Genomic DNA, 11,464 nt, shown 5'->3' on the forward strand with positions numbered 1-11,464 from the left:
TGTGTTATTAAGATACAAAATATAACTTGATTGTTTGGATCACATGTTTACATGTGACATTCTTCGCACGCTTTGAGGATAACGCGGTGCCGGAGATTTTCAATTGGATTGAGGTCTGGGCTTCCCCTTAAACCACTTGAGTGTTGCTTTAACAGTATGCTTAAGGTCATTGTCCTGCTGGAAGGTGAACCTCTGTCCCAGTCTCAAATCTCTGGAGGACTGAAACATGTTTCCTTCAAGAATTTCCCTGTATTTAGCGCCATCCGTCATTCCTTCAATTCTGACCAGTTTGCCAGTCCCTGCTGATGAAAAACATCCCCACAGCATGATGCTGCCACCACCATGCTTCACTGTGGGGATGGTTTTCTCAGGGTGATGAGAGGTGTTGGGTTTGCGCCAGACATAGCGTTTTGCTTGATGGCCAAAAAGCTAAATTTTTGTCTCATCTGACCAGAGTACCTTCTTCCATATGTTTGGGGAGTCTCCCACATGCCTTTTGGCAAACACCAAACTTGTTTGCTTATTTTTTACTTTAAGCAATGGCTTTTTTCTGGCCACTCTTCCATAAAGCCCAGCTCTGTGAAGTGTGCTGCTTAAAGTGGTCCTATTGACAGATACTCCAATCTCCGCTGTGTAGCTTTGCAGCTCCTTCAGGGTTATATTTGGTCTCTTTGTTACCTCTGATTAATGCCCTCCTTGCCTGGTCCATGAGTTTTGGTGGGCAGCCCTCTCTTGGTAGGTTTGTTGTGATGCCATATTATTTCCATTTTTAATAAAGGATTTAATGATGTTCAAAGTTTATGATATTTTTTTATAACCAAACCCTGATCTGTACTTCTCCACAACTTTGTCCCTGACCTGTTTGGAGAGCTCTTTGGTCTTCATTGTGCCCCTTGCTTAGTGATGTTGCAGACTCTGGGGCCTTTCAGAACAGGTGTATATATACTGAGATTATGTGACAGATCATGTGACACTTAGATTGCACACAGGTGGACTTTATTTAACTAATTCTGTAACTTCTGAAGATAATTGTTTGCACCAGATCTTATTTAGGGGCTTCATAGCAAAGGGGGTGAAAACATATGCACGCACCAATTTTCCGTTTAAAATATATATATTTTGAAGTTCTTTTTTTCATTTCACTTCACCAATTTGGACTATTTTGTGTATGTCCATTACATGAAATCCAAATAAAAATTTAGATTACAGGTTGTAATGCAACAAAATAGGGAAGATGCCAAGGGGATGAATACTTTTGCAAGGCACTGTAAAAGTGTTAACCCTAGCAAGGCTGCCGGCCCAGACGTCATCCCTAACCGTCTCCTCAGAGCATGCGCAGACCAGCTGGCTGGTGTGTTCACGGGCATGTTCAATCTCCCTATCCCAGTCTGCTGTCCCCACAGGCTTCAAGATGGCCACCATTGTTCCTGTATCTAAGAAGGCAAAGGTAACTGAACTTAATGACTATCGCCCCGTAGCACTCAACTCTGTCATCATGAAGTGCTTTGAGAGACTAGTCAAGGATCATATTACCTCTACCTTACCTGACACCCTAGACCCACTTCAATTTGCTAACCGCCCCAATAGATCCACAGTCGATGCAATCGCCATCACTCTGCACACTGCCCTATCCCATCTGGACAAGAGGAATACCTATGTAAGAATGTTGTTTATTGATTATAGCTCAGCATTCAACACCATAGTACCCTCCAAGCTCATCATTAAGCTCGAGGCCCTGGGTCTGGACTTCCTGAGGGGCCGCCCCAGGTGGTAAAGGTAGGAAACATCACCTCCACTCCGCTGATCCTCAACACCGGGGCCCCACAATGGTGCATGCTCAGCCCCCTCCTGTACTCTCTGTTCACCCATGACTGTGTGGCCAAGCACCCCTTGAACTCAATCATCAAGTCTGCAGACAACACAACATTAGTCGGCTTGATTACCAACGATGATGAGACAGCCTACAGGGAGGAGGTGAGGGCTCTGGGAGTGTGATGCCTGGAAAACAACCTCTCACTCAACGTCAACAAAACAAAGGAGATGATCGTGGACTTCAGGAAACAGCAGAGGGTACACCCCCTATCTACATCGACGGGACCGCAGTGGTGAAGGCGGCACAACAGAGCATCTTCAACCTTTACGTTTACAGATGCACAATTGAAATCATCCTGTTGGGCTGTATCACCGCCTGGTATGGAAACTGCACCGCCTGCAACCGCAAGGCTCTCCAGAGGGTGGGACTGTGCTTTGGCAAAGTGGGTGGGGTTATATCCTGCCTGTTTGGCCCTGTCCAGGGGTATCGTCAGATGGGGCCACAGTGTCTCCCGACCCCTCCTGTCTCAGCCTCCAGTATTTATGCTGTAGTAGTTTATGTGTCGGGGGCTAGGGTCAGTCTATTATATCTGGAGTATTTCTCCTGTCTTATCCGGTGCCTTGTGTGAATTTAAGTATGCTCTCTCTAATTCTTTCTTTCTCTCTTTCTCGGTGGACCTGAGCCCTAGGATCATGCGTCAGGACTACCTGGTCTGATGACTCCTTGCTGTCCCCAGTCCACCTGGCCGTGCTGCTGCTCCAGTTTCAACTGTTCTGCTTGCGGCTATGGAACCCTGACCTGTTCACCGGACGTGCTACCTATACCAGACCTGCTGTTTTCAATTCTAGAGACAGCAGGAGCGGTAGAGATACTCTGAATTATCGGCTATGAAAAGCTAACTGACATTTACTCCTGAGGTGCTGACCTGTTGCACCCTTGACAACCACTGTGATTATTATTATTTGACCCTGCTGGTCATCTATGAACATTTGAACATCTTGGCCATGTTCTCTTATAATCTCCACCCGGCACAGCCAGAAGAGGACTGGCCACCCCTCATAGCCTGGTTCCTCTCTAGGTTTCTTCCTAGGTTCTGGCCTTTCTAGGGAGTTTTTCCTAGCCACCGTGCTTCTACACCCGCATTGCTTGCTGTTTGGGGTTTTAGGCTGGGTTTCTGTACAGCACTTTGAGATATCAGCTGATGTAAGAAGGGCTTTATAAATCAATTTGCTTTCATTTGGTGCGGTCTGCCCAACCCATCACCGGGGGCAAACTACCTGCCCTCCAGGACATCTACAGCGCATGGTGTCACAGGAAGGCCAAAAAGAGCATCAAGGACATCAACGACCTGAGCCACTGCCTGTTCACCCCGCTATCATCCAGAAGGCGAGGTCAGTACAGGTGCATCAAAGCTGGGACCGAGAGACTGAAAAACAGCTTCTATCTCAAGGCCATCCGACTGTTCAACAGCCATCACTAGCACATTAGAGGCTGCTGCCTATAGGCATAGACTAGAAAACACTGGCCACTTTAAGGATTGGAACACTAGTCACTTTAATAGTGTTTACATGTCTTGCATTACTTATCTCATATGTACTGTGTTCTATACTATTCTACGTTATCGTGGTCACTTAATAATGTTTACAAATCTGGTATTACTCATCTGATATGTATATACTGTTTTCTATCCTTCTACGGTATCTTAGTCACATAATAATGTTTACATATCTTGCATTACTCATCTCATATGTATATACTGTGTTCTATACTATTCTACTGTATCTTAGTCCGTTCCGCTCTGACATTGCTCGGCCATATATGTATATAGTCTTAATTAATTCCTACTTAGATTTGTGTGCATTGGGTATATGTTGTGTAATTTGTTAGATATTACTTGTTAGATATTACTGCACTGTTGGAGGTAGAAGCGCAAGCATTTCGCTACACCCGCAATAACATCTGCTAATCACGTGTATGTGACCAATACAGTTTGATTTGAAGCTATGCTGTGCATGTTAGAGAAATTAACGTAAACGAATTACTCCAAATTTAAAATCACACGCCCCCGCATGTTTGCTCGCACGCGCCCCAGTGGCCTAATGGATAAGGCACTGGCCTCCTAAGCCAGGGATTGTGGGTTCGAGTCCCATCTGGGGTGGACTATTCTTTTGCGTCAAATGTCCTTTTCCTTCATTGAAATTATGATTTGATCATTAATCGTATTCTGGATGATATATTTGGTAACGTATAAACATATGACATTAGTGGAGTATATTTGTTTCCCTTTGTAGGCTGATGCAATGGGATCTTGCTTCTGGTGAGAAATCCAAAACGGAGGGTAACCAATCAAGGTAAATTCACGTGTGTGTCATGAACAACATTCGCGACAGCAACAATAGTGGAATCGGCAGGTTCGTCTTTGAAATAAAAGTCCGTCATTGTAACGGATGCAAACTGATAAAAATTGTGAAAACATGCCATAATTGGACTAGATAATGCTACACAAAGTTGGGATGTTGTTATATAAATTAAAAAAAAAAAATGATTTGTTCATTTGAAGAATATATCTTTTTTAATGTGGATATATTTTAATTTTGAATTGCATTGGGGTCATAATTACAGTTGATGCACTGTACAGCCTAACCTATGGATTGTGCACCCAGACATGGGGTATCAGCCTACTCAGTGACACTCACAGAACACAACTGTGAAGAGTTTACACACCAGAAATATACACAGTAGGCTGAATAGCGTGGTGAATTCCCACAGTCCGTCAGGATTTGGCCAGGATTGTTCCGGTTTTGGCCACTAGATGCCCCCATTGTGCTTTTTTGACCCCTTTGTTTTCCCTTGTTTCCAGTTATTATTTGCACCTGTGCCTCGTTTCCCTTGAATGTATTTAAACCCTTAGTTTTCCTCAGTTCTTTGCTCTGTGTTTGAAAGTTAGCACCCAGCCCTTGCGATGCTGTGAACATTTGTTGCTTCAGTTGTACTCTTTTGTGGTACTCTGTTTTTGTTCTCGTTTATTTATTTTTGATTATCTTTTGAGGCCTTTTCCTGCTGTACCTAGCACCTTCTGGATTTACCTTTTGACTTGGAGGATTACCTTTTTCTCTTGGAATTACTTTTGATGTTGTGGATTTATATTTTTGCCTGAAGAACTTTCCTTTTTACTTTATTAAAACACTGTCTCATGTACTGCTGTGTCTGCCTCATCTTCTAGGTTCTGCCGACTATTAGTGGCTCAGTTTGCTAAGTGACTGTTTCTTACACCGGAGACCCGAGTTCGTAACCGGGTCTTGACACGTCAAAGTCCTACAATAAGAGTTAAGATGCTAATATTTGTGTATTAGTATATTTTTTATTTGTTTTTATTTAACCTTTATTTAACTATAGTTGTGTTCTGTGCATGTCACTGAGTAGGCTGATACCCCATTTCATGGGTGCACAATCCATAGATTAGGCTGTACAGCATTGGTGGAAAAGTACCCAATTATCATTCTTGAGTAAAAGTATAGAAACCTTAATAGAAAGTTACTCAAGTAAAAGTGAAAGTCACCCAGTAAAATACTACTTGAGTAAAAGTCTAAAAGTATTTGGTTCTAAATATACTTAATAAGTATCAAAAGTAGATGTAATTGCTAAAATATACTTAAGTATCAAAAGTATCAAAATAATTAGAAATTCCTTATATTAAGCAAAGCAGACAGCACCATTTTCTTGATACAAAAATGGACGGATAGCCAGGGGCGCATTCCAACACTCAGACATCATTTATAAATGATGCATTTGTGTTTAGTGAGTCTGCCAGAACAGAGAAAGTAGAGATGACCATGTGTTGTCTTCATAAGTGCGTGAATTGGACTATTTCCTGTCCTGCTAAGCATTCAAAATGTAACTAGTACTTTTGGGAAAATGTATGGAGTAAAAAGTACATTATTTTCTTTAGGAATGTGGTGAAGTAAAAGTAAACCTTGTAAAAAAATATTAATAGTAAAGTACAGATACCCACAAAACTACTTAAGAAGTACTTTAAAGTACTTTTACTTGAGTACTTTACACCACTGCTGTACAGTGCATATAAGTATGCCCCCAATGCAATTCTGAATTTAAACACATCTGCAGTGCAATTTCAACTAACTTTTTTGTCAAATTAACGAATAATTGTCTTTTGTTGAATTTATATAACAACATTCCAAACTTGTTAAGCACTATCTAATCCAATTGTGGTATAATTCCACTATTTTTATCCGTTTGCGTCAGTTTCAACAAGGAACTTTTATTTTGAAGGCAAATAACTGATTCCACTTATGCTAATATTGTTCTAAACACATTTGTGATAAATTCCCCACCGGCTCCACCAATAAGGAAACTATAAACTTGAACCAGACTTTCAGTTCCCTAATGTTTTTATTTTGTGAATAGTGGGATTTATTCAGGTAACATTCATATCTGTAAATTACGCATTTAAAATCTGTATTTTCTTCGAACGGAAATGAAGAGGCTGTTTCTTTTGTTGTTGTTTTTTGCTGCGACTTTCGCCAGTGCTGACGGTAAGTGAAACATTGTAGCCGAAGTTATTTTGTGAGCTGTATTTGATTACACACAGCGAATGCGTGAATACATGTAGGCTAGACGAAATAGGCTGACATCTCAGATAGTGAAACTTACAGTGAAACGTAAAGGGTTGTACCGTGGTTGAGACAATTTGTTCCATTAAATGCAGAAATTAATCTATTTAAATCAATGATAAACCCAGTAATTTCCAAAGCTCACATCGTGTTTCTGTAATGATTAATTTAATGTTTTTTTACTTAAAAAAAAAAAAACTTTTTGGCTATCCTGCACAGATGGAGCTAGAAACATGAGCATTTCGCTGCACCTGTGATAACATCTGTAAATCTGTGTACAAAACCAATACATTTTTATTTGATAATATCAATTTTAAGAAATCCTCTACTGTTTCTGTTGAAAGTTGACATGTGTATATTGCGTGCTTTACAGCGTTGAAAGCAGCCACAGTGTACTGGGATGCTAGACATAAGACTGTCCAACTGAAAGAAGGAGTGATAGAAAAAGAGGGGGATGCATATGGATACCTCAATGACAGCCTCTCTCAAACGGGATGGAGTGTACTGGAGATCCGTGCAGGGTATGGGGAGACCCTTGAGTATGACGAGGTCACCTACTTCCTTGCGGGATACCTAGAGGGCTTCCTCACTGCACCGTAAGTGGCTTGGGCATTGTTGCATGTCAATTCAATTTCTGATTGACATTGTCATGTTTAATCTTATTTTGTTTTTCATCAGGCAAATGATTAGGCACTACGCCAACATGTATCCCCAGCTGATCAAGGACCCTGAAGTTTTAGGTCCAGTGGAGCGCTTCATGGTGTGAGCTTTTTTTTTCTCCTCAGGGATGATGGCCAATAACCATAGTGAAAAGCCAGGTCAGATCTGCATCCTGTCCTTTGAGGGTTTTGAAATGTGCTTGGCTCTATCAGGAAGCAGGACTCGTGGACCAGGGAGCAGGTGAAACTGAACAGGAGCACTGATCCTCTGTGGCTCCACACTGGCTTCATAGTGGCCCAGATGGACGGACTTCAGGCGGGGGTCGCACACTGGGCCAAGAAACAAGGGAAAGAGGTACGCTGATATCTAGGAATGGATCAATAGATTCATGGATCATCATTCAGTGGCACAATGTGATCTCTAACCTCTTTCTGCCTGGTGTCTCCCCCACCTTAGCCTCTGACCCTGTTTGCTGTCCAGTTCCTGAATGCGGTGGTAGATCTGCTGGACCTGATTCCAGCCCTCGTCCCTGGCACTGAGCCTCTTCTCGGACATTTCAAATTACCCAGGAATGGGCCACTGCTCTGCCCTCATTAAGGTTAGAGGTCATTCTGCTCTTGCTGTTGAGAGATTTATTCTGGACAGATCATTAGTGATATCAAATAGTGTGGATCTGTTCTTGACTTAATATGGTTTTCCCTCTATCCATTACAATCAATGTTTCTATAGTACTCAACACCAGTCTCTCTCTCCCCCTTCTAGATGCTCCCGGGGTTTGAGAACCTGCTGTTTGCCCACTAGCTGGTATACATACGCTGCCACCATGCGCATCTACAAGCACGGGGACTTCTACCTCAGTGAGCCCCACACTGCCACGGGCAAGCTGGCCTTCAGCAGCTACGCAGTTAGGTACAGCACCGTATAATGGGCACTGTGACAGTATAAACACTGCCCGTGGCTGAAGAGATACTTCAATATTTTGGAAGCGCTAGGTGTAGCGCCTCTGCATTTTCATATAAATGTGTATATTTCTTATTCATGAAAACTGTCAATGTTGTTAACATGCTTCAGAATTAAACAGTACAGAAACCGATACTGTGAGACCACCCTCTACACAGGCTTCCTGGTGTCTCTGGATGACTTCTACCTCCTGGGCAATGGCCTGATGATGACCCAGACCACCAACAACGTCTTCAACACGTTCTCTGACAAACTCGGGCCCTGCGCAGGGGTGAGGAACACAGATATGGATATAGTACTGCCAATAGATGTACATCTTAAGCATAAACTTAGCAGAGATAAAATCTGTAGAGGAGATGGTAATTGAGCAAGATCTTCCTCTCCCAGGTTACTGGCCCTCCTATAACGTGCCTTTCCACCCAAAGATCCACACCCTGAGTGGCTATGGGGAGGAGTACGGGGAGGACTTCTCCTATGACCTCTGCCCCCGGGCCAAGATCTTTCGTCGGGACCAGGCTGAGGTTAAGGAGCTCGACTCCCTCAAACACATCATGAGATACAACGGTGCGCCTACGTTCCTTGCCTTTAACTGTGGCCATTTCTTTTTACTCTGGTTAGCTTTTAGTTATTTCCTTTAGTTAATTTCCTCTCGATATTCTCTCACTTTGAGTAGCTGTTAACCATGTTCCTTTCTCTTTCAGACTACAAAAATGACCCCTACTCCAAGGGTGACCCATGCAAGTCCATCTGTTGCCGTAATGACCTGATGGAGAAAGACCCCAGCCCAGGAGGATGCTATGACACCAAGGCAGAACTTTTACTAGCATTCATTCAGTTCGATCTCTAAATATTTTAAGATAATGTAATAAACATCTGTCTCTCTCTCTGTAGGTGACTGATTTCCACATGGCGCAGGAGAGCGGAGGCGGTGAACGGTCCCACGATGCAGGGCGACCTCCCTCCCTTCTCCTGGGAGGACTTCAATAGCACGGCTCACCAGGGTCTGCCAGACCACTACGACTTCCGCTTCATCAGCATGCAGGGGGGGGGGGGGGGGTTTGAAGAGTTGCCTATGGGGTTAGGGTAATGGAGGAGGGCGGTTAATGCAGATAGTATTAAAGTCTATCATCTTTATTTACAGTCCAATATAGTAAATCAGCCTCGGAGAAATGCTGCAATAATGATCCAGCTGAAGGGATTCTTATTTTATGTGTGTTTTGTCAATAGCCTACCTACTTTTTTCTTCATGCTCAGTTGACCTATGTCTTGGACTTTGACTAAGAGTTGCTGCTGTATTGCCGTCATTTAGACATTTGAAACACGCTGAATCAATGTAGAAAATGACTGAAGCCTGGTTTGTTCGGTGCCAAATACTATCTTTTTAAATTCAGGTCAATGACCTAAACCTAGATTAAAATTCAGTACCCTTTGTATTATAATCAAATCCTGACCTTGAAACTAATTACAATTCATGTTGTCATATGTTGAATTCACTATGATAATATCAATGCAATTCTCAGGGCTCTTAATCTCATGTTTCATGTTTGTTACATGGCCTGCTGCTACGGTGGGTGGTTCTAATTTTTATACATGGAAGAATATTTTTGAACTTTGCATGTTTGATGTCTTGGAAAGCTGCACTTCAGAAATGTATTTTCTATGGTTGTTAATAAATTTGAACAGTGCCCATAACTTTCATATCTTTATTCACTTTTATGTGCACCCTCAGCTGAACACATCTTATCCAGTCAAATATGACTTTTCTGCTTTAAGTTTGATCTCTCTCTCTCTCTTGGGACACATTGGTGATTCATCCTTTCCTACAAAAGGAAGAACTGAAATGTCTGTTGGACTCCTCCCCTCCGTTGCCCTTTCTTTCCCCTCATGTCTTTCTCTCTGTCTGGTCCAAATGGTTTCACTGTATGTTATTCTCTGGTTCACACACACAGCTCCATGAAGACAGAGTGAGGCAGCAGGTTTCTCTAGTGTGGGCATTAATTACATGACCAGGCATCGACATGGCAAAGAAGACCTGTAATCCGGGCACAACGTGGGACAAACTGCTCATCACCTGTGTCAGCTTGACAAGGCCTCAGCCAAAGCCAGCCACAGGTGAGTTTCACTGCTCTGGTTTGTCTAAGGGCTCTATTCAATCCGTATCACAGAAATGATGGATGCAGCATAGTCACTAATAAGCAGCATTGATACAGTATTATGGGGACTTTGTCATCCTTTTCCACCAGAATCCCCACCTGTAAAATGGAGTAGCGATGTTCCTCCCCAGTACGACCCGGCAGTGAGTCCAGCTGTCTGGATATCAGTGGTAGTCGTAGTGAACGGCTCCATCCTGGCAATGTTTCTATGGTTCATCATATACAAAATGCAGGCAAGGCGCAATCACACTGCAGGTAAGGAATGCCATTGAGGCTAATGGAGAATGTGTATTTTTATCTGTGTTTCACAGCAAGTGTCTTGTTCAGTGCTTTCATTTGAGTTGTGGGGTTGAAGACATTAAGCAGGAAGCTCATCTAGTTTCTGTTCCCCTCTGATAGGTTCTCTGGGGACTGCCCTACTGTCTATTTAACTCTTAACACACATCCGTTGGTTTTTGAGGACCAAAAAAGTATTCTTCACACCCAATGACCTCACACACAAACACCCAAATGGCAGCAGTTTCAACTACATGAGAGTACACCACTGAATGGTAATGAGATTACTAGGTTAGCTCCGTTTACATTCAGGGATACATGCCCTGAATACCAGCCCTCATTTTGCTCTGTGTTGAGCTAGATAGAAGACATAGAACAACCATTTAACTTAACAATATTTGAAATTGGGTGACGGGTATGTTATTTAACCTTAACCTGGCAAGTCAGTTAAGAACACATTCTTATTTACAATGATGCCCTAGGAACAGTGGGTTAACTGCCTTGTTCAGGGGCAGAACGACATATTTTTACATTGCAAAATCGAATCCCCGAGCTGACAATCTTTCGTTTACTAGTCCAATGCTCTAACCACTAGGCTACCTGCTACCCTATTGTTGTATATAGATTACCATTCCATTGTTTGGGGTCACTTAGAAATGTCCTTGTTTTTGAAAGAAAAGCAAAAACATTGTTGTCCATTTTTAAAATAACATCAAATTGATCTGAAATATAGTGTAGACATTGTTAATGTTGTAAATTACTATTGTAGCTGGAAACGGGTTTTCTAATGATCAAATAGCCTTTTAAAATTATAAACTTGGATTAGCTAACACAACGTGCCATTGGAACACAGGAGTGATGGTTGCTGATAATGGGCCTATGTAGATATTCCAGATTTTTTTTTGTTTTCAGCTACAATAGTCATTTACAACATTAACAATGTCTACACTGTATTTCTGATCAATTTGATG

The 11,464-nt window shown here is 42.3% G+C and overlaps 1 non-coding gene and 1 pseudogene across 1 annotated transcript; both read left to right on the forward strand.

Moving 5' to 3' along the window:
- The first annotated feature begins 3,898 nt into the window (after nucleotides 1-3,898).
- On the forward strand, nucleotides 3,899-3,971 carry trnar-ccu (transfer RNA arginine (anticodon CCU)). Its single transcript has one exon. It is a non-coding gene; the product is annotated as a tRNA-Arg (tRNA).
- Nucleotides 3,972-6,111: 2,140 nt separating this feature from the next.
- Nucleotides 6,112-9,157, forward strand: LOC129867443 (phospholipase B-like 1; annotated as a pseudogene).
- The last annotated feature ends 2,307 nt before the right edge of the window (nucleotides 9,158-11,464 follow it).

This window comes from Salvelinus fontinalis, chromosome 2 (genome assembly GCF_029448725.1).
Source record: "Salvelinus fontinalis isolate EN_2023a chromosome 2, ASM2944872v1, whole genome shotgun sequence".
In the NCBI taxonomy this organism is placed as follows: domain Eukaryota; kingdom Metazoa; phylum Chordata; class Actinopteri; order Salmoniformes; family Salmonidae; genus Salvelinus; species Salvelinus fontinalis.